The sequence below is a fragment of the Hetaerina americana genome, unplaced genomic scaffold, assembly GCF_022747635.1.
Source record: "Hetaerina americana unplaced genomic scaffold, ioHetAmer1.1.p SCAF_7, whole genome shotgun sequence".
Classification (NCBI taxonomy): Eukaryota; Metazoa; Arthropoda; class Insecta; order Odonata; family Calopterygidae; genus Hetaerina; species Hetaerina americana.
Genome location: NW_027287316.1, coordinates 64,653,778 through 64,681,143, shown reverse-complemented (window position 1 = coordinate 64,681,143; position 27,366 = coordinate 64,653,778). Strand labels below are relative to the sequence as shown.

The 27,366-nt window shown below is 38.3% G+C and overlaps 1 protein-coding gene across 1 annotated transcript in view; it reads left to right on the top strand.

Moving 5' to 3' along the window:
* Positions 1–27,366, top strand: part of LOC139696866 (uncharacterized) — a 565,035-nt gene that overhangs the window by 197,294 nt on the left and 340,375 nt on the right. The window contains exon 3 of the mRNA XM_071595746.1: positions 10,525–10,609. The gene's annotated coding sequence lies outside the window, so the exon portion shown is untranslated. The remainder of the gene's footprint in view (positions 1–10,524; positions 10,610–27,366) is intronic.

Below are 27,366 nucleotides of genomic sequence, written 5' to 3'. Positions count from 1 at the left end.
TATCCACGAATCGGAATTGTGAAAAAGTTGTTGTCCTCGGTCTTTTAAGTGACTTATAAACGTTGGGAAGGTTTTTTTTTATTGTGAATGCTGACATGGACACGACATGGTGCGAAGGTTCAATTCGTTCCGCCTCGAATCCATCGCGCGTCCCATTTTTCTCCTGCGTCCGTCTCAACCCCAAAATGGGATCTCCGCATCCTCCTCTCGCGCGCTGTGAAGGGTAACCGAATTGTTGCTGCTATTCCTTCGCAAGCGGCAGAAAACGCGTCCGGGCGGGCGAGTGGGGGGAGGTGGAGGGAGGTGTGGAAGGGATGAGTGTGGGCGGAGATGGATGGTCGATGGATGCGGGAGTGGAAGAAGAAAGTAGGCGGAGAGGGGAGGGAAGTATGGGGAGGGCGGTAGGTGAGCGGGGAGGAGGGGAACGAGGGTGGGAGACGGAGGAGTGGAGAACGGCGTCGATTGCCGCGTGGGTGTCCCGCAGAGTCCCATCCCAGGACCTCTTCCGTTTGTTCTCGTTTCTTCCTCACCTCGCTGTCCGTGCTCCCATTCCCTCTCTCCCTCTCCTTCCTTACATTTTGTCCATTCTTACGACCCCCATCCGCCCCCAAATCCAGAAACTCCTTCACCCAAATCATGCGAATCTATGCTTTGTTCCTCGGAAAGGACCGTCGACGGCGTTTGCAAAATTTGCGAAGTCTCTTCGATCAGGGTCTGTGAACTTCATGCATGAGTCAGCCGTCTCCTCGTATTCTCTTATTCACATTGTTGTGGCCTTGTTAATTGAAGCGCCACCAGTGAGCCTTCTTTTATCTTTTTGTGTGGATTTATCCGCCCTTGATACGATTGTTGTCGAAGAGTATGAGTTTGGCGTTCATTTTACCACGGTATGACATATGGAAAAGTCTTGTATTAAAGAAATATGCACAGTCAACATTTTGAAACCAAAAGAGTGCGTAATAAAAATAATGTGACCCAATACTCGAGCCTAAACGAAGAGTGTTATGTATTTAGAATTTAGCTCAGAGCCTGCTTTGCTCATTAAATGACAGAAATCTAAGGTAAATGCGTGAGTTTCTTAAGAGATTGCAATGCAAAATACCTTGCTATAGCGAGTTAAAGGCTAGTAAAGTCTTATAAGTTATTCCAAATTATCATAATGCCAATATATATATACACACACACACACACACACACACACATATACATATATATATATATATATATATATATATATATATATATATATATATATATATATAACAACAGAATGACTACTTTTGGTAAAGCCCTTTTATTGTTAACAGGCCGTGATGATTACAAAATTATTAATTCTTTACGACTTATTATTGCTATAGAAGCTTCAGGACAAGGACTACCGACCAGGGTACTAAATATTATCTGGTAAAATATTCATCTGGTTACTTAGCATTTAATGTGAAATTAAAGAAATCGATGACAGATGCTAGACAGATAGGATAATAGCATTAAACAGCCATTTTTCAAAAGAAGTATTCAGTAATACTTGAATATACAATTTTTTCCTAATTCTAAGGTCTCCCTGATTGCTGTATGAAAAATTAACAAGGTTGTAAAAAGAATTCATTCAGGGATTTAGTTGGGTAAAAAGTGAATTTGAACTAAAAGTGGTACGTACTTGTATTTTCCGTCACCATTTCTCTATATCCAACAATTGTATCAAAAGATAAATACAATGTCTGTCCCAAAAGTAGAATGGCTTATTTTTCCCGGATAGAAGGACGGGCGGCGGTTTCTCTTGCTGGGTTTCAGGGAGAGAAGTCTCCGAAAAAGCGGGAGGCCGGTGGCAGTTGGCTCCGTCTTTGACGAGAGCCAATCGTTCTTTTTCGAAATCCCTATAACGTGACCTCGTTAGGCTCCGTCATGAACCTGTCGTTGAAACAGCCCTACGCCATCAAATTTAGCGTTGAACTGGGCAAAACCTGGAAAAAGACTCAAGGCAGCGTATGGTGATAACGCTATGGGTAGATCAGGTGTTTTTGAGTGGCACAAGTTAAGTTGTTTCGGGAGGGTAGAGAAGATGTCGAAGACGCCGAATGTTCTGGACGCCCTTGGACCTTCAGTAGTGACGTGAATCTTGTAAGAGTGAAGACTTTGTTGGATAGGTATCGCAGATTAAGTGTTCGGATTGTTTTTAATGAACTTGGAATCCCTAAAAGTGAAATCCATCGACTTGTGAGAGAAAACGTGGGTATGAGAAAGGTGTGTGCGAAGTTGGTGCCGCGAGTGCGCTCGGACGAACATAAGAAAACTCGCACGCGGATCTACCAAGAGCTTCTCGGCCATGCCTCAGCCATCCTACAGCCCTGACATCGCCCCACCAGACTTCCCCTCATCACCCGTTTCAAATGCGCACTGAAAGGGCGACACCATGGCTTGGTGGAAGCATTACAACAGGCTGTAACAAGGGAGCTTAGCAGCATTCCGGGTGCCGCCTTCCAGAGGATGTACCTACGTAGCAGTGGTGTGTGGACCCACAAGGGAAGGGAAGGCACTTGGAAGACTTTTGAGTGAATGTATCACTTCTGGCCATGCATTTTTTTCAATGGAATTAGTCCTACTACTTTGGGACTGACCTTGTATTCGTACAATTTTCGACAGACTGTTAAAAAAATGTGATTATATTTAATGTGTCCTTGGTATAAGTTATTTGAAGGCTAGAGAACGTCATCTTCCTCTTGTCAAACCTCCATTTTGAAAATCCAGGCAAAAATTTATTCACGGCATTGAAAATACTTGATGTAAGAGACAGATGCGTTGTAAATTCAAAAATGGCTCTTTGATGTGTGCACATCTCGGTTGTAATACATTCATTGCGAAAACGAAGATTTTACGCTAGAATTTGATTTGAATTTAAGGTACATGGTTTTCAGCTGAAATTCAATCAGTTGTTCGTATTCAAACTTATATTTACCGATTGGATCACGAATATTATTATAGAGAAAGATATGCCCCAAATATAATTAACAAAAATAAATTTGGGAACAATTTTTTCTTCCCCAAAACTTAAAGGTATCGCTTCCGAATCCAGTCCTTAAAAATCAATTTTTCACCTGCCCTCCCTCTCCATTGATGCATGCTCTTTACCCACGCCATCCTCTTGCAGGGAGATATGGAGAGTAATGCTAACTTTAATTGTTAACTTGCTCCTCCCGGTGACCTTTGAATCATGCTGCATTTCATCATTTGGCATATTTTTTATCATTGCTCAGTTAGGCATCTCAAATCGCTTTATCTTACGGTGGTTTTGAACATTATATTTGGCATGTGACTAATGACGTGGCTCCTTAACGTTTTTTCCTCCCATGAAGATATGTCACGCTCGATTATATTTGCAGACGAACATGTTCAGTGCAAGGGGGCTCTCACAGGAAGGAGGGAATTGATGACAGGGACGTTTGAGTAAGGATATTAAGAAACGACTCATTAAAACTTTGATATGGGGCGTGGTTTCGTACGGTGCGGAAACATGGACGTTGAAGCGAAATGATGAGGGTAGAAAGGCGGCTTTTGAAATGCGAAAGTGGAGAAAAATGGGAAAAGTGTATAATTCTTTAATTTTTTTAAATACTTAACGTAAAGTCTCCAGGTTGTCCTACTGCTGTCAGAATTTCTTCTTGCTATGTAGTTTCCCTTACAACCATTTCCTCTTCTGCTTTACCTGTAACTCGTTTCATTTCTTCCCATTTAATCTTTATGACCCACCTTCGCCACCAAAGGTTTCGAAAACTTAGATTCTTTTTGTTTCTGCTTTTATTTCTCAATGTCTACAATCCTCCAGGGTGCCATATCAACACGACGATATCCATCCTCAACTTCCTTATTTGCAACCATATCGTCTTTGAGAGCTACAGTTCCCTTGTCATCATGAATACATTTTTGTCTTGAGCTATTCTGCATTTGAGGCCCATCAAACTTTTCCCATCGAATAGTGTTCTGTTTCCGAGGTAAGCAAAAAATTTCACTGGCTATAATTTCTCTCCTCGTGCTCAATCATCTGCCTCTGGCATACGTATGCCATACGAATCCCGTTTCTTAAGGCTTGCCCCCTTTGATTGTCATGCTATATCCTTGAAGTACTTGATTCGATGTATTCAAAGATGCAAGCAGGTATTCTTTGTTCACTGCTATAACTGCATTGCTCTTAAATAAACGAATTTAATTCATTTATGGTTTGCTACTTTATCTTATTCATTAGGTTTTGTTCTATTGCCTCTTCACAGCACATGTTGAATAGTGCCGGTCGAAGGTTCATTCATTTATTTTAGTTTCTATTTTCCGTCTTGCATGATTTATGCAGCCACCAGTTCCCCGGACATTAAATATATTATATATATGTGCATTAAAAAAATATATATATTTATTTATTTATTAAAATTAATTAAATATTAAGTTTCCGACCTCAAAAATTTCAGAAAAAAATGTCTTGTATCTTGTTAGGTCGGAAACTTTTCAGACTACCCCATATATATGTACATATATACATCTTCGAAATGAAACGCTCTTCGGTGACGCACAAATATATAAATACACATATGTAGATTTTTGAAACTTAGAAACACAAACATATGTGAGTGTTCTTTCTTTGTGTTTCTCTGTTTTAAAACTCTAAATCTGTGTTTATGTATAAAAATATATAAAATTATTATTATTAGGTAATCTACCGGTTAAGGTAGGTTTTTGGATGGACACATCCACTAAATAAATATTTTGTGCCTCCTAACAAAACACAAAATCCATTATACTACTCTAAAACAGGTCCCTCTTCATCTCTGAGTACTTTCTTCCTTCCTTCATCCCGTCTAACATCCCTATCCTGTTCCTTCCCTTTCCTCGTTTACCTAACATTCTCCCCTCTATTACAGTCTTCAACAGACCACTGCCGGTCATTACCCTCTTCATCCACTTTTCCTGCCTCCATAGGATTGCTCCCAACAAACCCCTCTCTTCGCCCACCATACCAAGTACTTCCTCATTTGTTTTCTTCTCTGTCCATTTCACCTTCTCCATTCTTCTCCATACGCACATTTCAAAAGCCTCCAGTCCACGTCTATCCTCCCGCTTCAATGACCACGTTTCCGCGCCGTACATAGCTACGCTCCATATCGACGTTTTATGAGTCTTTTCTTAATATCCTTACTCAACGTCCCTGTCATCAACTCCTTCCTCGTAAAAGCCTCTTTGCCTAGCGCAATTCTTCTTCTTACGTCCCTACTACTTTGACCGTGTCGGTCCAAAACACTTCCGAGATACGTTAACTATTCTACCTGCTCTAGATTGTGCCCTCCTATTTTAATGTTTAGCTTAGCCTTTTTCTTCTTAGAAAATCGCTTAACCTTTGTTTTATTAATATTGATTTTCATCCCATACCTGTCGCACTGAATTTCCAATTCACTCAACAATGCTTGCAACCCCTTGGCTGACTGACAAACTAAAGCTTGGTCATTAGCGAACCTAACTGATTGTACAAATTCTCCACCCACTTTCATTCCTACCTCCAGTTCTTCCCATGCCTCTTTAATCATTTCTTCTTTATACAGGTTAAACAGCAACGGTGATAATGGGCAACACTGCCTTACACCTCTTCCTAACACTGCCCATCCGGACTACCCGTTCCCCACTCGCACCTGAGCAGTCTGAGACATGTACAGATTGCGGATTAGCCTCCTTTCCCTCCAATATATTCCTATTTTCTGCAATATACTCATTAGTTTTTCCCAATTCACTCTGTCAAACGCTTTTTCGAAATCTACGAAACAGGCAAATACCTCCTGGTTGTGTTCTATATTCCTCTCGATTAATAATCTCATTACTGCAATGGCATCACGCGTACCTCTCCACTTCCTAAACCCAAGCTGATCATCCCCTAAGTAATTACGAGCATTAAGTACATACTAAGCATTATATTTGCCCTACTCTCTATCCTTTTGCTTATGATCCTGAGACAACTTTAGCTGCGTGGGATATCAAACTTATCGTCCTGTAGCCCTCACATGATGTAGCCTTTACCTTTTTCGGAATAGGAAATTAAAACTGATCTCACCAGGTCTTCCGGTCAGATTCTTTCCTCATAGATACTACGAATCAGCCCATATAGCCTCTTCCTACCTCAATTTTCTATACATTTCAGTAGTTCCGCCGGAATGTTATCCACCCCCACGGCCTTATTTAGTTTCATCTCCCTTAATGCCCTTTCTATCTCATGGTCGAATATGCCTGGACCTAAATTTAGCACGGAGCGTGGTTTAGTATAGGGAACAAGCATGATCTTCAAACCAAGATAATTCGCGTATGCGGATTTTGAAATGTGGGCGAGAAGAATGGAAAGCGTAAAGCTGAAGGCAAGAAAAACCAACTCAGAAGTACTAGTGGCAGTAGGGTAGGATAGAAAAGTACTGACAGAAATCCATAGGAGGCTAGAAAGCACAGCAATTTAATTGGTGATGAGATTGTGAAGATGCAATGGAGAGAATAACGTTACGCTGGCGACGTAGAGGGAAGGAGTGCATGGGTGTGGGATGAAGGGATTTTTGCACCCCACTGTGGGTATGGTTTTGAATGTATGTGTCGATTTTGAATTTGGTATTGTTCCTTTCTACGGGTGGTTACCTAACACCCCCCACCACATGCCCTTGCGGGGTATTATGTAGATGTATATGTAGTTATGTTCCACACCCGTCCGTATTTCCTTTACCAACGTATCAACAGTCATGGAGGTCAAATAGCCGATCTGAAACATTGCCTTCCCACAGACGGAGCTTTAAACTTGGCGGATTGACGCCACTCACCCGGAAGCAAAGTCGCAATTATTTTTAAAGGGTTAGAGAAAGGGTTTTTGGGAGCAGCGGAAGTCCCCTTGCATGCGGTCAGCCCCTTCCTTTCTTTCGAGCGCCTCCCTTCTCTGTTCAGTACTTCGGGAGGTCCTGAAATTTGGAATGCGTGAGGCCGAAGGAGACGGACGCCCCCTTGGAAAGAGTCCGCCTCCCATGCAGCCAACCGAGAAAAGCCAGCCTTCGCCTCCGTCTGTGACTCTCGCCCTCCCAAAACCTCCCCTTCACTCGCCCCCCCCCCTGCTCGTCTCCCTTCGCGACGGTCACGAGTGAGCCTTACCCCAAGCCGGGGGTTCTAAAGTCGTCCGTCTCTCAGCGGCCTTATCACCACGCGCTTTAAAGAGATTGACGAAGCGAAACGACTGCGTCTTGTAGAGACATTAACATCCCTCGCATATGCTATACTAAACTTGAAAGTCTTTTATTTTCAAACGCCGCTAGCTATATACGAGGTTTTTTGTGTGGCAATGGTAATAGTATGCTCCCGTTTGAGGGCTTGCCATTATAACTTCATTTCTGTTCCATTCTAATTGCTCTAACGACCCGCTTTCGTTTTTATTTCCAGGGAATTTTTTTCTTAGTCAATGTTTGTGCTTTTGAATGCCAATCCAGTATCAATATTCAAAATCACCTGCGTTAAATTGCAATCAAAGATTTTATTTTTAGATATACATTTAAATTACGAGCCGTATAGTATTACTTTGATTGTCAAGTAACAACCCAAAACATCCTCCGCGATTCCTTTACAGGGCTGAGAACATCCCAAATGAATATTTTATCGTTTTATAGTTTGTTTTCTTGGAAAAATGTTTGATTTATGGATGCGTTGCATGAGCCGTCAACATATTAATCATAGTCGTTGATACAAGGCGAAGGACTTAAAGTTTCGCTATTCTAGATTGCAGAACTTTCAGAAGTAATTTATAACGAGGCCATCTAGTTTCTTCGATAAACAAACAGATTTAGTGTACCATTTTTTACGTCCGGATCTCCCATAAAAATGAGGAAAAATCTCCCATAATCCATTCCTAGATATCTGAGTGTTGAACAATGAAAGAAGCATATCCTTTAACTTCAAGTACTAGAATATGATAGTTTCCTTCTGCCATTGTTTTATATGTTTATGCTCAGTAAATGCGTATCTTCATGGTTTTTCGTATGAATAAAATCGCATAAAATAATATTTGTGCTTTTGCGCTCCTGCCTTGATAAGAACTATTCATTACTCTTCTTTGCTATTTCCTTTAACAAGCTGTTAAAAACACTATCCTCCAATTATAAAAATGTTCTTCCTTTCATGTAATTACGTAGGTTTGAGAGTGAGAATAAATAAGGCTTACCTCGGCGGTCGTGCATCAGTTGGTTCTAAAAGAGGGAGAATAATAAAACACTCAGAAATGGGGGGCAATAAAAATGTAATGAGCTTGCTGGGAATGTTTCAGGTGGGCAGGATTTATAAGCAATATAGAAGTTGTTCCCATTTGTATTGCCTATTATCATTGATTTCATTGTATTTTTTCGATCAGAGTTCTTAGTTCTAAATTGAGCATAATCTAGGCATGAACCACGGACTAAGGACAATATATTAGGATTGTCTCTTCTAGAAAAAGTAACAATTGCTAAAAACTACAGTATTATTGTAGCTAAGTATAGATTAGTCTTAAAAAAATAGCATGCTATGTTTTAATACTAGGAATAGCCAACTACTGTATACAGCGAAGATGTCAAGATAAGCATACAGGTACGCATTACGGGTGCGAACAGATTTATTTGAATGTAAGAAATAATTCATTGAGAAGAATATTATATTACTACCTATACCGTGTTAACTAACCCCGAAGGATGGTTTAATAAGTATGATAGAGGCCAATTTATATTAAGCCCGATATGGAAATGTGAAATTCACGTAAATGTAGATGGGTGGCCATTTCCTTCCCCTTTGCCGCCTTTGGTTTCCCGGGGAGATCTGGACGCCAAAAATTCACACACCTTGAATGAAGCTAACGGGTGTCCAGATGAGTCACTCGGAATTGAATACGGGTCCTCCAATCAGTAGCTCAGCACTCTATGTACTGGACTACCACGCCTCCTTCTGCATGCGTTCTGAATTTATTCATGCATGTGAATGTATGAATAGTATATATATATACTTGCATATGTGTATATATATATATATATATATATATATATATATTTATATTCATATATATGGTATATACGATATACACCCACGGTTTTATATATTATGTATTACTCCAAAAATATAAGTACGATATTCTAAGAGATAAAAACTAGTCATTACATGTGTCTACCATTTTCTTTTAAAATAAATATGTATAAAATAATGTTACTCAAGTCAATCCTTGCCAAGTACAATAAAAATATTGAGGGCAATCATCAAACTTCTCACAGTTATGGCAGATGTAAATGGAGAGGAAATTGAGAAGCGATTGCTTAAAGGTCGCGGAATTCCCTTTAGAGTAATATGGATTAGTATTTGGTTTAAATGCGACTGAGAGTCGAATAAGTATTTTGCTGATTCCCGACCTATCTTTTGAAACTGATGTTTGATTAACTATATAAACTCATCTTTCCCAAATCTCCTATGTCATTTCGATTTATAACCACGCATATAATCATTGAGTTCATTATATCTTGTATGGTAACTTGGGATAAGATGTTTTAATTTTGAGTGGGAGCATTTAGGTTTACCATCGACCTTTGGGTATTTTAAATTTGGGATTATTAAAGATTCTTTTGCGAAATGACTCTCTTTGTCTCCATCTACCTCAATCCTCACTCTTCCCCCTCCCACTTTTCCTCAAGTGGGTATCAATGGGTATCAAATATGATGTATCACATGTTGAATCTTGTCTTGTACCTGAAGATGGTTCGATGAACTGGAACGCGTTGTGCTTTACGATAAATCTGTGGAAAAGTGCAAATTTGTTTCTCATGATGACGAACTTCCACTACATCTCGCCTGAATCTGTTGAATATAATATTAAAGATGTTTGTTGAAGGCGAATGTATAATTATGCTTTCATATCAAGTATTCGTAGTTTGATCCTCACATTGCGTGCCTTAAACGTATTGGAAAATACTTTGAAAAACCACATATTTAAAGGATGCATATGCAAGATATCGAATTCATTTACAAAACCATTTTCGTTCATTTATCGAAAAAATATATTTCCAAATTTTTAAGTAATCTGTACAAGCAGTAATGGAACAAAGCAAGCTAAATCGACTGAGCACGTAAAAGTTAAGGAAGTGCCTAGCTGATAACGTGATATAAACAACATGCATAATATTTAACTCCACAAACGTAGAAAGTGGTTCGCATTATTTCGAGGCCATGTGAAAACCTGATTTTTACCTGCAGAATATGCTTATGCGACTCATCCATTTCAAGGCAAATTTGCTAAAGGGAATATAGGAGTGGGGTGAGGCGCAATTTAAGTTTTGGCTCCCAATCACTTTATAAACACTCACTGTCATGAATCACATGTGACTCGACCGTTGACGAAAGAAAACTCTATCATCATTTGTTAGTAAGACTGACCAGACAGTTTTCACGGTCAGATATGGCGAGCATCAATGGTCTTTTGCTAATTCTCGAGTTCTCATTCCTCTTATCTTCTCACCTTTCCAGGAACTTCCGAATATTCACAGCATTCTTCTTGCCGCAGTGCCTACTCAACGGATGTGACGTCGATGCGTCCTGACTCCACACCTGCGTAAGTGCCATTTTCCTCTGTTCTGTGAACATTTTTACCGTCGAAATTTGTCGCGTAATGGTTGAATAAGATGAATGGTTGATTGAAATATTCGCCTATTGGTTGAATATTCATTAAATTTTATCATCAGCAAAAGGACTTAAAAATATTATTAGAACAGTGAAAGTGTTGAAATTTTTTGATCTTGCGGGAAAGTGTCGATGTTCATTAGATGTTGGCGTTGATATATTTCACGCAGATGTTGACAATTTATTTGGTTTTATTTGGAATTTATGTTTCGGAACTTGTGAAGGTGAAGGCGCGTTACTGAGAAAATGTTTTTTTCTTTTTTTTAAGTACGAATTCCCTCCTACATATACCGTGTTAGAGTGTGTGTGTGGCAGGGGGTGATTACACACCAGGTTACCCTTGACCCAAAACATCTTTCCCCTTTAACCCGGTCGGAAGACGTTATTGAAGATTCTGACGAATTCATCATGAACAGTTAGTTATTTTTTAACTACCAAAGCCTGAGAAATCAAAAAGAACGTTAACGTATAGTATAATTAACATTTGTAAATACATATGTATATCAAAAGCCACAGAATCAACACTAGTTACTTCTTGCAAATGAAAGCTATCGCAAAAAAAAATATTTTCGTGGAAAAATGAAAAGGCTAAGAAAGAAAGTAAAGGAACAGGTTTCCAAATCCATCATTTTGCATTTTCATACCACAAGCTTAAATACGAATTCAGGGGCATTGCAATTACTCAAAGTGTTCAGAGGTTAAGTGGCATTACATTGGCAAAAGCGAATACCTCGTTAGGCGAGGCTAGGAGATACAGCAGTGTTTAGTCAGTGTGCCAACCCAAAACCTACCTTAAACGGCGGAATATCAAAATAAATAAAGAGTAGTATTTCGATTTCAACTTGAAATCGTTAATATATGGATCGGAAAGCCATTTTCAAGGACCGCTAGTGGTTCCGATCTCTCCAACGCTCAATGTCATCACAATCATTGATTTATTTTTTCTTCTGCGATGAGATGAGCGAACGGGGAAACCTGGATGCCCTGATCATATGTCTAGGAAAGGTAGGATGCATATTTGTGCAAACACGCAAGTTATTGTGTTCCTATTCATTTTTTTATCTCACTCTTTCCGTCCATATTTCGTTTCCATTTATGCCTCGACATTTAGAAAGGCCGTCGAAAAATATTCAAAATTAATTTTTCTAAAGATTCACCATCATCATATGTGTCCCTCTTTTTCTGCACCATCGAGAACCGTAAAAAAACATAAAGGGCTGGAAAAACATAAAGAGTTTTCGTGAGGTTGGAAGTATTGCATGATGTTGAAATTCTTTAGATGTAATTCCCTCGCTTTAAACTGATTCTCCAGCCAAGAAAATCAGAAATTTCACATCATTTTACACAAAAAAATGTATGTATTCACAAACATATAACATTCTTCGAAGGGGTTATGAAACTTGGGTGCTTTTTATCGAATTGTTAGGCTTTGTTGAGCTATTATCTTGGTAACTTTCAACATGTGGACCGTGGTTTAGGCATTAATTGTGTATACCCCACTGGTCTTGCTAAATATTCATACAGCCGACTTAATACGTAGGGTAGTATTTAACGCTGTTTTTAAGTTTCCATTCAAGTCCTATTTGATATGTCAAGCAAATTCCATAATTAAATATTCTTTCATACCCTGTTTCCTGGGACAGGCAAATTAGAGATCGCTTAAGGCATCTTAATTAGAATCTAATAGTCGCTGATCATATAGTGTAGTGTAAAGATAAGAGGTGACGACAAAATACAATGTTCACAGATCGAAGTGCCTTTTTCCCTAATACTTGATTAGCATCCAGTACAGGGTTGAAACCGCTATGCTGAACGAAAATATGCATACTTTCAGTATGACAAACGATCACACTTTTATAAATGGTTTTTATTTTTGATTTTCTTTGATTTTTATGACTAGTCAAAAATTCCTTGACCATCATTTATGTATTTTAAACGGTAGTCATATTAATTTAACGATAGAACACTGTCGCCCTAACCGAGGTTCAAGCACTTATTATTTATTGTGACTTGAAGGGAAATTCAATGTTTATATTTAATTCATGTAATATTTTTCTTTATTAACGCGTCTGCTATTAGTTAAAACAAAGGGTTAATATAGTGGGAGGTTAGCTAGCAATCAAGCATTTCCCACTTTCGTAACCGAGATTTACGTTCTCGAAGTGACGTTGGATGATACAATGAAGTTTTAGTTCCAATTGAGAATATTTTTCGTCTTCATTCCCGTTTCGCTAAATCCGTAGCAGGCGTTCGGTTCTATGCCCTTATATGTTAAACTGTCATTCATTCAGTGTTGAAAGATTAATTCAATGCTTCGCAAGCGGACATTGACCTTCTCGACAAATTTCGTAATCTCTCATTCTCATTCAATAAAAAGCACAAAAAAAGTTTTCATAAATGGTGTCACCAGCAAAGCAGCGAGTGAAAAATGTAGATCCAGAGAAAACTTTGCTCATTTGGTCCATTCCTGATGGAGCCAAGCCTATTTTAATCTTTCAAAAATATGCAGAATGATTTTGCTTTTTTCATCCAATTTTAATCATTCTACCAAAACGTTAATTAGTTTTTGTTTCGTGATATAAATGTTGTCCTTTAATAATTTGCAGATTTATTTTTACATCTTAACAATATCGGGTGTAATCCAAACTAGAAGGTATGTTAAATTAATGTCGGAAAACTGGAAATAAGGTATGATGAACTCGCGAACACTTCGTTGCACCGGCAATGGTCGAAATCGAATTTTCTGCGAAAAGTAAAGCGGTGCCAGCTTAATGATGGCGCTCGCTTTCACGTTTGCACAATTAATATTCTCAGAGCTTAAAAAATACATAAATGTTAAGGGGCCTCTCAAATTTGAGAGGCTAAGGACTCTGTGGGAGTCAAAAGATAATAAGTGGGAATGGTTGTCGCTACAGCAGGGCAAGGAGTGGGGGATGGTGGAGGGAGTGGTAAGCGGGGTGGTTGATGTTTTTTGGCGTGAGGGGGTGGGGTTTGGGGTTTAAGTGAGGTCTTGTCAGCATCTTGAGAGCATCGCTTCGTTCCAAAAAGGGCGAGCTCTGGGCAAGATGAGGGAGAGATCGTCAAATTATCTCTTTCGTTCACGAGGCCTCGCCAAGCAAACCGTTACCGCCTATTTGAATGGCTCTCGGTGGTGTTCTTTCTTTTATGATTGATTTATAGTCCGCGCTGCCAGAGCCGTCTTCTTAACACTCCTTTCCTAAGGCATGAATTACGTCGGTGTGGTGGAAGTGAGAACAAAGACGTGAGAATGAAGTGTGAAGGGCCTCGACTCGACGACTTAAAAGACATATTCTGAGTACACCGTGCATTGTCCGAAGTAGATTTGATTGTTTTAAAACTCGGGAGTGATTAATTTTATTTTTTTCCAGTATTTAATTTTCGTTTTGAATGCTGTTTTAACTCGGCTCTACAACCCCATATATGCCTCTGTCGATGGTTATTCAAATGTGTGAATTACTACCCGCGCGCGTTAAATTGAAAACAGAGTTAGTTACCCGGCAAAAATGTATGCGATGATTCATCATGTTCTGCTTTATAGTGTGGTTCCCTCATTGAGTTGAACGCGGAAATAGCATTTAAAGTAAGTCGTATAAATAAGTGAAACGTTTGCAGCACTCAAGTGTTTACTTATATCTGTGATTTTTCTTCCATGAGTAATGGAGTATTTGTTTATTCTCTCATTCACTTTTATTTTATAATTCTGATTTCGGGCTCTAATTGGTGTGACTTCACCGCAAGGTTATAAAATAAATAAATTTCGATGTTTATGCATAGTAAAATCGCTTTATAGTTGGTATTGTCGAACTAATGCTAATTTATTCTTTTGTACATGAGTTAAGGAGGCTCAGGAACCGAAGCATACGTACTTGGACAGAAAAACAGCTCATAACCGCTCAATTCTCCGAAATCGAAAAAAGTTTGGAAACGGGTTCAGAATAATCCACAATTACCATGCATTTATTGAAGCCTTGATACCTTGAATTAATGGCCCGCAATTTTGAGAGCTGGGTTCGTCATGATTTTCCTTTTGGATCCGATAACCTGAACCATAGATTTTCCTCGTTGACTACATGGTGATAACCACTTGAGCATACGCTCTTTTGTGTTCCCATAGGATGTAGTCACCTATGTACTCTCAGAGATAAAATGAAATATGGGAAAGTTAAATTAGAATGAATGCAGGCTTTTAAGAACCATGCGCTTATTCATAAGGTTTAATCCGAACCAAAACCATACGAGATACTTCACGATTTAATTTCCATTGATGCCTGTAATGATGCAAACGATGAAAACTAAAATTTTTCCTCTTTGGAATAATTTCTTCGCGTTTTATTTGGCATCAAGAGTGAGTTGAAGCAGCATATTGCCATAAAAGCCGTATGTCATGTGAACACTGTTTTTATTGTGCCATGATTTTTTTTTACTAGTTGCACGAAGGTCTGTGGAGGCTGAAACAAATCTTCCCGCCTAGCATAAATCTGAACGCTTACATTGAAATATGACAGTGTGCAACCTGTATTCAAGGCAGAAATATCATGTCGAGTGATGGAAAGTTGGATATCAAAACCTCAAACGCTAGCCATTAAACCCATCTCTGTTTTCGGATGGGGCTTTATTGACCCATCGTTTTCTCGTTTTGGCGTAAAAGATTTCACATTTCGCTCGTTTAGTGCACGTGCACGCAGAAATTCCTTGGATGTTCGAAGAGTACTTTAGCGACGGCGAAATTTCAGCCTATCGTTTCTTGTCCTCAAGCACATTAAAAGTTTGAAATGATCGCTTTCGTCTTGTCATCTCTCATATCCAGTCTCTGCTTGCTCTCATAGGCCGAATTACTTCGATTCAATGATAAAACTAAAAACATTTTTATTTCAAGTGCTTGAAGGAATTTGGGATTGATATCCACGGAAACATTACTTGAAAAGAGAGCTTCCCTTAAAAACACACAGAAACGAAGAAGACACTTTCTGAGCAGTCATAACTGTTCAAAGATTTTTGACGACGATCTTTTATGGCGATATATAATGAAAGAGGAAGAATAGGCATTATGAATTATCTCATTTTTACAACTCTGGTTTCTTTGCCAATCGTCTATTTCGCCGTTGTCACATTTTCAGTTTTAGTAAGTTTTGTCACAATGAGAGGTTGTGAATCATAAATTATTAGGAATATTTTGAAAGTTTTGAAATGTTCATAAGAAAAGGATAGGAGCAAAGAAGTTTTCTGTACTTCGTAATGCTGTCTCACACACGCTGACACGATCTAAAAATTTAATGCCCCTGATATTTAAGCAATCTGCATAGGGTAGCCAAAGATAATTTTCCTTTTGAACGTTTGAGCCAATTTTTTAACGCATGGAGAAAGTATGTAGATTTTCAATTCCAATAAAGAGAAAGTTATCTTTAAGTAGTTTTTGCTGTGCGAAATTCAACTTTCGCTAGTCCCAATCCTATCAGAGAGCTAATATTTTCGATAATATTTCTATACTTCTGCCTAAAAACGGTATGATGATGTTTTTGTACTCGTTTTAATATTCCGGAGTATATTAAATCATTGCAGGCGTCGCAGAGTTGCCTGTAGTTGGATAAATAAGTTATTATTTTGAAATAATATTTTTTTATTGGGAATCATAAATAATTCTCCTTGAGATTGAAATTTACCTATGTATTATCATATAGGCTACGCAGTCGCAAATATTCAGAAGCATTGATAAAGAATTATTTCGAACCTCTTATTTTGCATTAAATTCTCTAAATTTTAATAATTAATCCTAGCTGACTCAAAGTGTGTGAAGTTACTATCGTTACTATGGGTTGATCAAAAAGATCCAGTTCTTGTTCATGCCAAAATGCGTATTTCTGCGTTCCATTTATTTGAATTACTTCGTTAAATTTGTGGAAGAATTTGCTCAGATATTAGGCTAACCCTTATGCATCGAAGGTACTTAGTATACCTTTGTCTAAACATGTTTTGCCAGTGAAAGGAGAGTGACTTTGGGCATGGTCGACAAGTTTGCGAACATTATAAACTCATTAGAAAAGAATTGTGATTTTCTCATTTAACTGTCTGATTCGTCATCCACATTATTTTTTTAGTATTTTTACTACTACGCAAGTCACGACTAGGGTGTGTGGAAGGGGGTGAATACACACACAAGGCTAATTTTGACCCGACTATTTTTCCCCCTAGCACGGTCGGACGTCTTTCTGATTCCTTTTCGTTCGCGGGAAAAATAACATATTATATCTATCTTTTCTACATTAATCTCTCTAATTTTATTGTTTTGACATTAGTGGGGTCATTTATCGAAGAGACTCGTAAATCTGTATCAGTAAGAGAATACTCTTCGATAATACAAAGGAATACTTGCATTTACCTTTCTAGGTAATAACATTTAGGGAATTCAGTTTTACCAGGTAAAGAGTGAGTTTCTTTCCTCGTTAACTCCATAAAGAAGATTTAGCGGCTTTTCTCTTGAAAGTCATTTGAGACTTGATTTCCTCCGAAAAGTTGGAGTGAACACCTCTTGGTATGACCTGATAACCGAAATACTAACCTGTGAGTTTTTACTTATACTGGCATGAGAATAACTTCAACAAATGTCACCATGGGCTCATAGTTCGTCTACGTCGCGTCATTATTTAACTTCCTTCATTGAATGTAAGAATTTCTCAGAATATTTTTACATCACATATCTCCCTTCTGTCCATGTGAGAAACATGATTGGAAAATTAGGAATTATGGTCTTGCTGGTGTCAAGATAGCGTCCTAAAAATAAGCGCTCAATGCTACCTTCACCGGCGCCAAGGCCAAGTCCCATAGAGTTGGCGGTCGATTGAAGGGCTGCGTGTAATGGCATGGTAAGCCAATTTACCATCGCAAGCATCGCAGCCGCCCTTTCATTGTTACCCATCGGTTTATAACACTCTTCAGAAGGCATCTTAGAATTTTGGCAACTAATCGTCATATTCCAAGACGACTGAAATAAATATTTTTTTTAAATCGTGTTCACTACAAATTTTTTAGTGCTGAGTGCACTAAAATTCACGAATGTCAAACCTAGAATGCTCAAGGCGATTTGGAAGCGTTCTGTTGTTTTCTTTTGACTGACTTTTTTTCTACTAAGGAAATAATTTTGTGGCATTTGTTGTCACTTCTTCTTTGCAATGGGAAAACATCATTACTACTCTTGCCTACACATTTTCGAGCTTGTCAAATGCTTCACAATTGAGCTTTACGTGTATATTCAATCCCTATTTACAATTTTTAATAGAATGAAATCTCTGTCTCGCTCTAAGTTCTTCTGAGAACGAGTTTTAAGTATTATTTTTAATTATTGCCAATTAAAATATTTCCATACCATGTCACCATTTTCAGCTGACACAAGTCCCTAAAATCGTGATTGATTTTACATAGAATCATAATCAAAGCGATCATGAAGAAATCAATCATTCACACAATCATTTAAAAAAATCCAAACTAAACCGCTACATGGGTATACTAGGAAAACACAAAGTAATACTAGACATGGCCCAGCCCAAAGTAATGACACAGGTGGCCCAGCATCACACCTTGTCCAAAATCACTCTCCGTCAAATATAACCAACGATCACAGGCCAACTTCACACTCCTTTCTCAGCACATCTTATTTACCGTTTATATGAATGTACCTACTATACCTTATGTGGTTACACCTTTAAAATTGTGTCGGCATATGGAGATAATAACCACTTTGTAATTTCAATTGAAATGCCTTAGAAGCGGGTGTCGGCGCTGATAGCCCACGTGCCTGAAAGGGTTTGTGGCATTTCGGTTGTGCCCGTTACTTTGAAACGGTCGTATGATCTTCTTTCGAGATGCGACTTTTTTTCTGAGCACATTAAAATTATTCTTCATCATATTTTTTCCTGCTCTCAGGTATATTTTTCATTAAGATACTGTCGTAATGATAGTCATGCATTGGTGTTTACGGAACGGATACCATCGTTTTCCGTTGATATTGAAAATTTGTATATTATTCGAATCATAGTATAATCTATTACCCTACGAGAAGGAATGAATTGCGACGGTAGCCTTTCACTTTTATCGTCAATCTTTAAAAAAAATACTTTTTTCTCTCTCCCGAACGACGAAATAATTTGTTCTATGGGTGCTTACTTGTGACGCATTCGTGCCTGATCGAAGTGAATCACATTATACCAGTCCTGATTTCACGTGTCGTAAGTGTTGGAAGTGCATCCCAGCCTTTTACTCTTTTCGTTTAACGCTTGCCCTCTTAAATGTCCACGTGGCTCTCTGAGTGTCTCAAGGATAACTGCTTCGTGCCGCTTCATTTATTTCTCGGCCGAAGTTGGGGTAGTCCCCCTTCATTAATAATCCAGTCCACGTAATTCTCCGACGTTCACTTGCGAAAATATTAGAATTTCAGCTGTCTGAGATGCAAAAAGCGGTTTGCAAAAATATTTTAGTTTTTTATTTCTTTATTCCAATGTTTCGTTGTCACATTCGGTTAGAGTGAAGGGGACCTTAATGATTAGTTATTTTCATTTCATTATTGGCGTTCCCTTTCAGGAATACTATCAGAAGTTAACAATTGGGACTTGTAAGCCTTTAAGCCAAAACTTAACCGGTTATTAAACTTGAGGATATGCCTAATTAATAACATTCATGATATATCTTATTTCGTATTGAGTCGAAGCTTTTTGTTTCATGTTGTTGAGGATTCATGAGCTCTTTCAAAGTTTCAAAATTTTATGAATAAATACACCCTTAAATGAGTGTATTTATTAGGATAGAAGGAAGTTTTCTGGAATGAAAGGGTTTTTTAGAATCACAATGCACAATAAGTTACTTGTGAAATGTTTAATTATTTGTGACATTTTTTGAAATATAATTTGACCTGATTGCTGGTCGAATTAAATTCACATTATTATATCTAAAGTAGTAATAGTTTTTAGGGGAGGCGACCGACAACTGAGGTTATTTGCGCCATAGGGGATGGACAGGAAAGGATGAAGGGTGGAGAGAAACCCGGCGTCGGCATTAGGCTAGTCTTTACGAAAGTCGCCAAGGGGTCCGCAGTTTAACGTCCCATCTGACGGACGGCGTACTCACTCAAAGTGCCCTCCACAAAGCACCTCAAGTGGGGATCCAGATACCTCTGAAAAATATTCAACACCGTCGGGATTTGAACCCGCGCCCTGAGGGTGGGAAGCCAGTACGTTAGCCCGCGCACCATCTAGATTCCCTACTATATCTAAATATTTACTAATGATGTATCACAATTTATCCTCCTCTGATCGAATTGGCATCGCTAACTCCACTCTGAAAGTTAATGCCCTCGAATTGTTGAAATTATTATGAATGTCATAATATGAACGTATCGTCGTTTGAATATTTATTTTTGGCTCTGATTGTATAAAAAAGTAATACATAAATAAAATACTGAAATGTACGTTTTTCACTTATCAGTGGAGTTTGAATTATTATAACATTACTCACATTTAGTTTGCGTAGGGGACATTTAAACTAACAAAAGAGACGACATGGATACGTAATTGTTCCCGCCCAGCGAACCATTTGTACCTTGTATTGTGACGAGTATCGATATTCTGAAATGGTATATTCCAAAATAATTTTAAATGGCATATATTTAACTTCATCTAAATATTTTGTAATGAATATTAAGGAAATATGGTCGGGTATTATTCTCATAATTCAAAGATTGGTTCCCGAGTAGCGTACTTAGCTTTCAAGGAAATCCCTCGCACCTCATATAATTAAGGATAACATTATGGGTCTAAGTTTGGCATATGGAGAATAACAGTCCAATAGATACCAGAATAAAAATGAAATATTAACCGAAGTGGTTTTCTCACACATGCCCATAAGTCGCGAAAACATGCGTATATCGCTATTCTTGCCTGTATGCCATTCCCTCACATGTGTGTTACTTACATTTCCTGACACACCTTTTCCGAACGATATACTTCATTGGTAAGTGCTCTATAGTTCAAGTGTAGGATGTTTTGGCTAACAATAAACACTTCGAAAAAAACCATTCAACCATTGTTCAATAATTTTTTTCATGAAATACTGCTCTATCTAAGTTCTGACGCACTGATTGCACTGACAGTTATTTGTACATTGTTCCTATCCTTTCTTTCTTCATGTTGAATCTGAATAGCTATTACCTTTTTTCCACTTCGCAAAAACGCAACTTCCCTTGTTTCCAACTTTCGATGAATCACAACCTCTTAGCAGTCAAACGTTCCACTATTTTTGGAAAGCTCATGTAGGCTCTGAAACTAACCGCGGATTTTCCCTTGCCCCAAGATTCCACCCCCTGTTTGCTACCCAAGATTCCTATTCTGAATTTTATATATAAATATAACTAAATAAATATATATATAACATTTTGACGGCACAATAGAACACAAAATAAAATAGATAACGGAGTAAAAGGACACTCACATTTTAGATTGTTTGAGCTTTCAACCTTCTCTGAGGCCTTTTTCAGGTTAGACTGGACAGGTCACACACACACATACACACTCATCAATATATATATATATACATATATATATATATATATATATATATATATATATATATATATATATATATATATGTATATATCTAAATAAATAAATGAAGCAGGAGGATAGACGTAGACTGGAGGCTTTTGAAATGTGGGTGTGGAGAAGAATGGAGAAGGTAAAATGGACAGAGAAGAAAACAAATGAGGAAGTACTTGATATGGTGGGCGAAGAGAGGGGTTTGTTGGGAGCAATCCTATGGAGGCAGGAAAAGTGGATGAAGGGGGTGTTGACCGGCAGTGGGATGTTGAAGACTGTAATAGAGGGGAGAATGTTAGGCAAACGAGGAAAGGGAAGGAACAGGATAGGGATATCGGACGGGATGAAGGGAGGAAGAAAGTACTCAGAGATGAAGAGGGACCTTTATAAATATAGAGTGGGATGAGGGATTTTGTGTTTTGTTGGGAGTAATAAAATGTTTGTTAGGTAGTTGTGTCCATCCAAAAACCTACCTTAGCCGGTAGATTACCTTAAAAAAAAATAAAATATGTATCTAAATATATATATCTATATCTAATATATATATATATATATATATATATATATATATATATATATATATATATATCTTTATATATATATAAATATTTTTTTATCTTATCTGTTTTTATAGTGCGTGTATATATGTAATTTTCGTTGTAAGAGTTATCTTTGACCAAACTTGACCGTTGCCACCAGGAAAATCGCCTAATTGCAACGTAATTGTAAAATAAATAAATAATAATAAATATATATATAAATAAATATATATATATAAATAAATATATAAATAAATAAATATATATATATAAATAAATATATAAATAAATATATATATAAATAAATATATATATAAATAAATATATATATAAATAAATAAATATATATATATATATATATAAATTTATATACATACAAGCGTTTAATGTAACCCCCCCTCGTCCAGTATACTTTCAGACTGTTCGATATCCATCCTCCTAAAAATCGTAGGATTTACGTAAATGTCTCTTCCCAATAATCCTAGTAAAATCGTTGATGGACGCCACGATGGCTGAGTTTATGCCGTCCCGAAATCTCATGAAGTCTAAATGTCACCGAAAAACGAAGAGTGATTCCAACTCTCAACGTCCCACTTACCCGAGATCTTGAATCTCCCCTGGATAATATGTACCTTCATGTTTCCGAAACATTGCTTTGTACTCCATTCCAGTGTTTTTAGAGATCGTCTCTTTTCTTCCCTACTTTGGGTGATAGATTTATCTCCCCCTCTCCTCTCAAACTATCGCTCTCTGGATGTTTTTTCAAGCGGTGACGTGTACGATTGTGAATGGTGAAATGATGCACATCCAATTTTTTTGCAACGGCAATAGATGACGCACTGTATTCGAACCGTTCATAAATGAGGTGTATCTTATTCTGCGGAGCAACAACTTTGTCTTCGTTTCACATCACGGAGGAGTCCCATTCAGTGACCCCCCCATACCATATCATATTCAAGCAAAATATTTTTCGCATCCCAGATCATGGTCGAAAAGAATTATTTTTTTGTTCCCCTTATCGATCATTGAGGCGAGTTATTTTTCCCCCCTCGTAGTCAGCCGCCATGCGGTTTGCGTACCCACCGAACGGTATATTCCCTCGGTATCGAACCCTATACTTTGGGAGGGGGAGGGACAAACAAAATTCAGTGTCGTCGTCCGGGAGACATCGACGGTGACAACTGGGTTTGTTGCCGTCGGGTGAGATGCGTTGTGGCCGCCTCGTCTTTGCTTCCCCCTCGCACACCCGCAACCCGCATGGACGTTGGAGGAAAGTTGTGTCGGGCTTTTTTTTTCCATCTGATCTTTTTTTCCTCTCTCTCTCTTGGGAGTTTTATTCCCCGTAAGGACCGCCGCCTCGGGCGGTGCACCTGTGAAGCCAACTGTTCCATAGAATCGAGGGTAGAGAGGCGGCGGTATGCGCGATTGTTCGCCGCTGCCACGGGATTAATCTCCTCTTCACACGAGGTGAGAAGAAAACTTTACTCTTATCTAGAAGTAGTCCTTCGTGGTTGCCGTGGCGTCCCCAAGGGGAGTGCTATTATGCGTGGGAGGCAGAGGATAGGCAAGGCGAGGCAAATGTTTTCTATTCCTGAAACCGACCGCGTTCTCAGAGTAGCTGATAATTTCTCTTCGTAATTCACCGACACCGAGAAATAGATTTAACAGAACTTAACTCTGCGTTCGAAGTAGCGTATCTGCTTTTCAATCTTAATAAAATTAATTGAATGCTTGTGTGGTTTTAAAGATAATTCCAGGCGAAAGTAGAAGCCGACCCTGCTGTTTCAGTTGATAAACTGATATACAAGCGATACGTATTCCACCTCGGGGGAATGGTCTTTATATGGTCTTTTAATAGATTTTCCCGAGGTGAGTTTACGGCGCGATTTGGTCGTTATCTTTTGGTAACCTTAAAAACCCTTATTCCTGTTAGCAATCATATGGCGTTAGAGTTACCGAAAGAGAGCTACATAATAGGATAATTCGGTAATTGGCTTTTTTGCCAGCCGATCCGAAGGTTTTTGGGTTCAAATTTTTCTTAGGGATTGGATGTTTGTTAATTTATTTATTCATTAGCAGTTACAAATCAGATCAACTATCAGCTTTGGTGGCTTTGCAATATTATTCCACGCGCAAAAATCTCTACAGAAATTAATATTGGCAGAATCTGGTATTTATCAGTATGAATTAAAACATTCCGAGTAACATATTTTATGATATTGTTTATCTATCGTTTAAAGTAGATATTGGTTGAATACAGGCAGATCATCGCTAAATTTCTTATCTTTGTTTAACAAGACACGCCTAAAAGGGCTTATGCTTCCCAGAAATGAAAAATGTTAAGGATTACATACTGTGTATTCTAGAGGTTGCAATTGCCAGCTGCATATTATTTTACAATTTAAGAGTTTGCAGCAACACCCAACCTTTTCATGCTAACCGTTATGCGTACAAATTCCCTTCAAAATTCATACCGTATTTGTTTCTACGTAACATTTTTCGGTTCAAGAGGCCTTCATTCATTTTGAACCCATGGGCTGTACCCATGAAACTCCAAAGAGGAGAAAATATGTTAATTCTCATCACGGATTTTAAGGCTCAGTTTTTTTCTCTTGGTTATTTTTTTTCGGTCGTTTTGACGATGAAATCTGTACCGCATTACGCACTGTATTATTTAAATTCTGTGAATGAAGCTTTTCACAATCGAAGGTTGAATTTTAAAGAGAATTTCATGACATCCTCCCGAGATTTGAGCAACTGAGGTTAAGGTTTTTATGGCGATTGTTTTATTATTCCGCACACGATTTTCTGGCATTTGGGTTATAAAACCTTATCCTTCCAATGCCTTCCCACAGTAGCGTTGCTGCGTGCTTCCTCCGGTATTCTAGATCCCTATGACCACGTGTTTATTCCTTTTTATATTCGGGGACATAATTATCCAGGGGCTCTTCAGAAAAGTCTAGATAAAAAAGCCACTTGCGAAGGTATTTTTCATCGAACGTACCCTCTTATTCGAGATGCATGTCACTCAAAATCATATATTTTTCATGTTTAATGTGATTTACATGGGTAGCATCGTCTAAACTTAATGATTGTAAAAATATGAGTCTAAGAGTTAATGGCGATGTTCGTCACGTTAATAGTTCCTGTTAGCCAGGAATCGATGGTTATGGTGGCAATACGATTATTCACTTATCATAAAAAAACCCCCGCCTGAAAGATTACTTACTACCTTGATCAAAAAGTTCCCGGAATAACCACCGTGTGGCGCTCCCATCGTTCCGATTTGAGTTCTGTTTTTTTTGTTAAATTGGTACATCTGTTGTTGATATTCTCTTTAAATCTTAGTGTCATAACTTGACATTTGCAAAAGTTACGGTCGGTTTTCGGTATGTCCATCAGTGCTTCCTGCGATTTTTCCATTACTTCCTCTCGGCTGCTAAAACGCGTTCCCCGTAATGGTTTTTTAACTCGATTGAACAGAAAGAAGTCACAGGGAGCCAAATCAGGTGAATTCGGTGGCTGTTGGATGGTATTTGTTGCATTTTTCGTCAAAAAATTACGAATAATGATAGCACTGTGCGACGGTGCGTTATCATGGTGCAAAATCCACGAGTTTTCTGCCCACATTTCTGGTCTCTTTCGGCGAATTGCTTCACGCAAACGTCTCATAACGCCCAAATAATACTCTTTGTTTACTGTCTGGCCTTCTGGCAAAAATTCATGATGCACTACACCGTTGTAATCCATGAAAACCGTCAGCATTGCCTTCTTTTTTGACTGAAAACGACGTGGTTTTTTTGGTCTCGGCTCATTTGGTGAACGCCATTCACTTGCCTGATGTCTGGATTGCGTGTCGTACTCATAAACCCACGTCTCGTCTCCAGTAATGATCCTTTTGATGAATGTGGGATCGGATTCAGCCTCGCAAATCATGTCTTTTGCGACGTCAACACGGTCTCTTTTTTGCATGAAATTGAGGTCTTTTGGCACCAACTTTGCTGCTAATCAAATCATTAACCACAATGTCTTGGGCGGATCCATAGGCAATGTTCAAGTCCTCCGCTATTTCTCTGATGGTTAATTTGCGGTTATTGACCAACATTTCTTTTACTTTCACCGACTTTCGATGTCGATGGTCTGCCACTGCGTTCATCATCTTCGATTGACTCACGACCACTTCTGAACCGCTCGTGCCACTGGTAAACGACCGTTTTTTTTAGAGAATCGTTGCCGAAACACTTTTCCAACATTTCCAACGTCCGTGCGCCACTAAATCCGTTTTTTACGCAAAATTTAATACAAGTTCGTTGTTGCAAATTTAAATCCATTTCTGCAATTGTAAAAAATCGCCAACACACACAGAGATAGATGTACTCTTGGCTACGTAACTTTTGCAAATGTCAAGTTATGACACTAAGATTTAAAGGGAATATCAACAACAGATGTACCAATTTAACAAAAAAAAACAGAACTCAAATCGGAACGATGGGAGCGCCACACGGTGGTTATTCCGGGAACTTTTTGATCAAGGTAGTATTTCACGCTGTCCGATCAGGCTGAGAAGAGAACAGCCGTCAAATAAAATGTTTGTTTGTCCTACTTTATTTCCTTCTTCAGTTCTTCATACCATCTACCTGCCTTCATTCCGTCCAAGACGCTTATTTTCTTCCTTCCTATTCCCCACTGAAATAAGCATTATGAATTCAACAAAATAAAGATAAAAACAAATTACAGACCTGCTGCTACGTCAAATATGAAAGATTGTATTATTTTGATTCACTTATCCAGTTGAAGCCGTGCATTGTGCAAGAAAATTATGTTTCGGAGCACTTGTTGCAGCTTTTATCCGCTCGTAACCTATTATTATATGGTATTATGATGATATCCCCCGTTTGGGATTGAATGCGACTGATAAACCGTTTTTAAAACACCCATAGGTAGTTAAAATAATGAATTCTGCTGCCCCAGACTTCACTATAGTAGCTCATGTTATCCGTATTTGGCTACTTCCATATTATATTTATTTTCCTATGGCAAGATGATAAGAATAAAAGCATGATGAGCGAAATATTTCCGTTCAGATGTCAACAGGAGTAGTTGCGAAAAATCCTATTCACTAAAAACAAAGCAGATAATATGCATCTCTGCAATGAAAATGAGCTAGTACGTGGGTAGGAACTGGTGGGTATGGTTTAATCAAATATCTCCGTATCAGTTCCCGCTTCGCTCTGTTATTTTCATGTACGCAGAGAAATATTGGATTAAATGAGAGCATACAATAATTGATAAAAGTTCCTCGTAATAAAAAATAAAGAGAAACAATTGGTGATAAGTGTATAAAATAAACACCCAACGAAATCGCAAGGACACCAGCTATCAAAGAACACAAGGGGACCGGAAATGAAATAAAGGTTAGAAAAATACCCTTAAGTTTATCCGAGATTGAATTATTTGTTGTAGTAAATCAGAAAATTTATAATAGTAAACCAGCTAAACTTTGATAAGGAAGGAAGTAATGGAGAGACGCGTAGCTTGGCATACGAAATTTT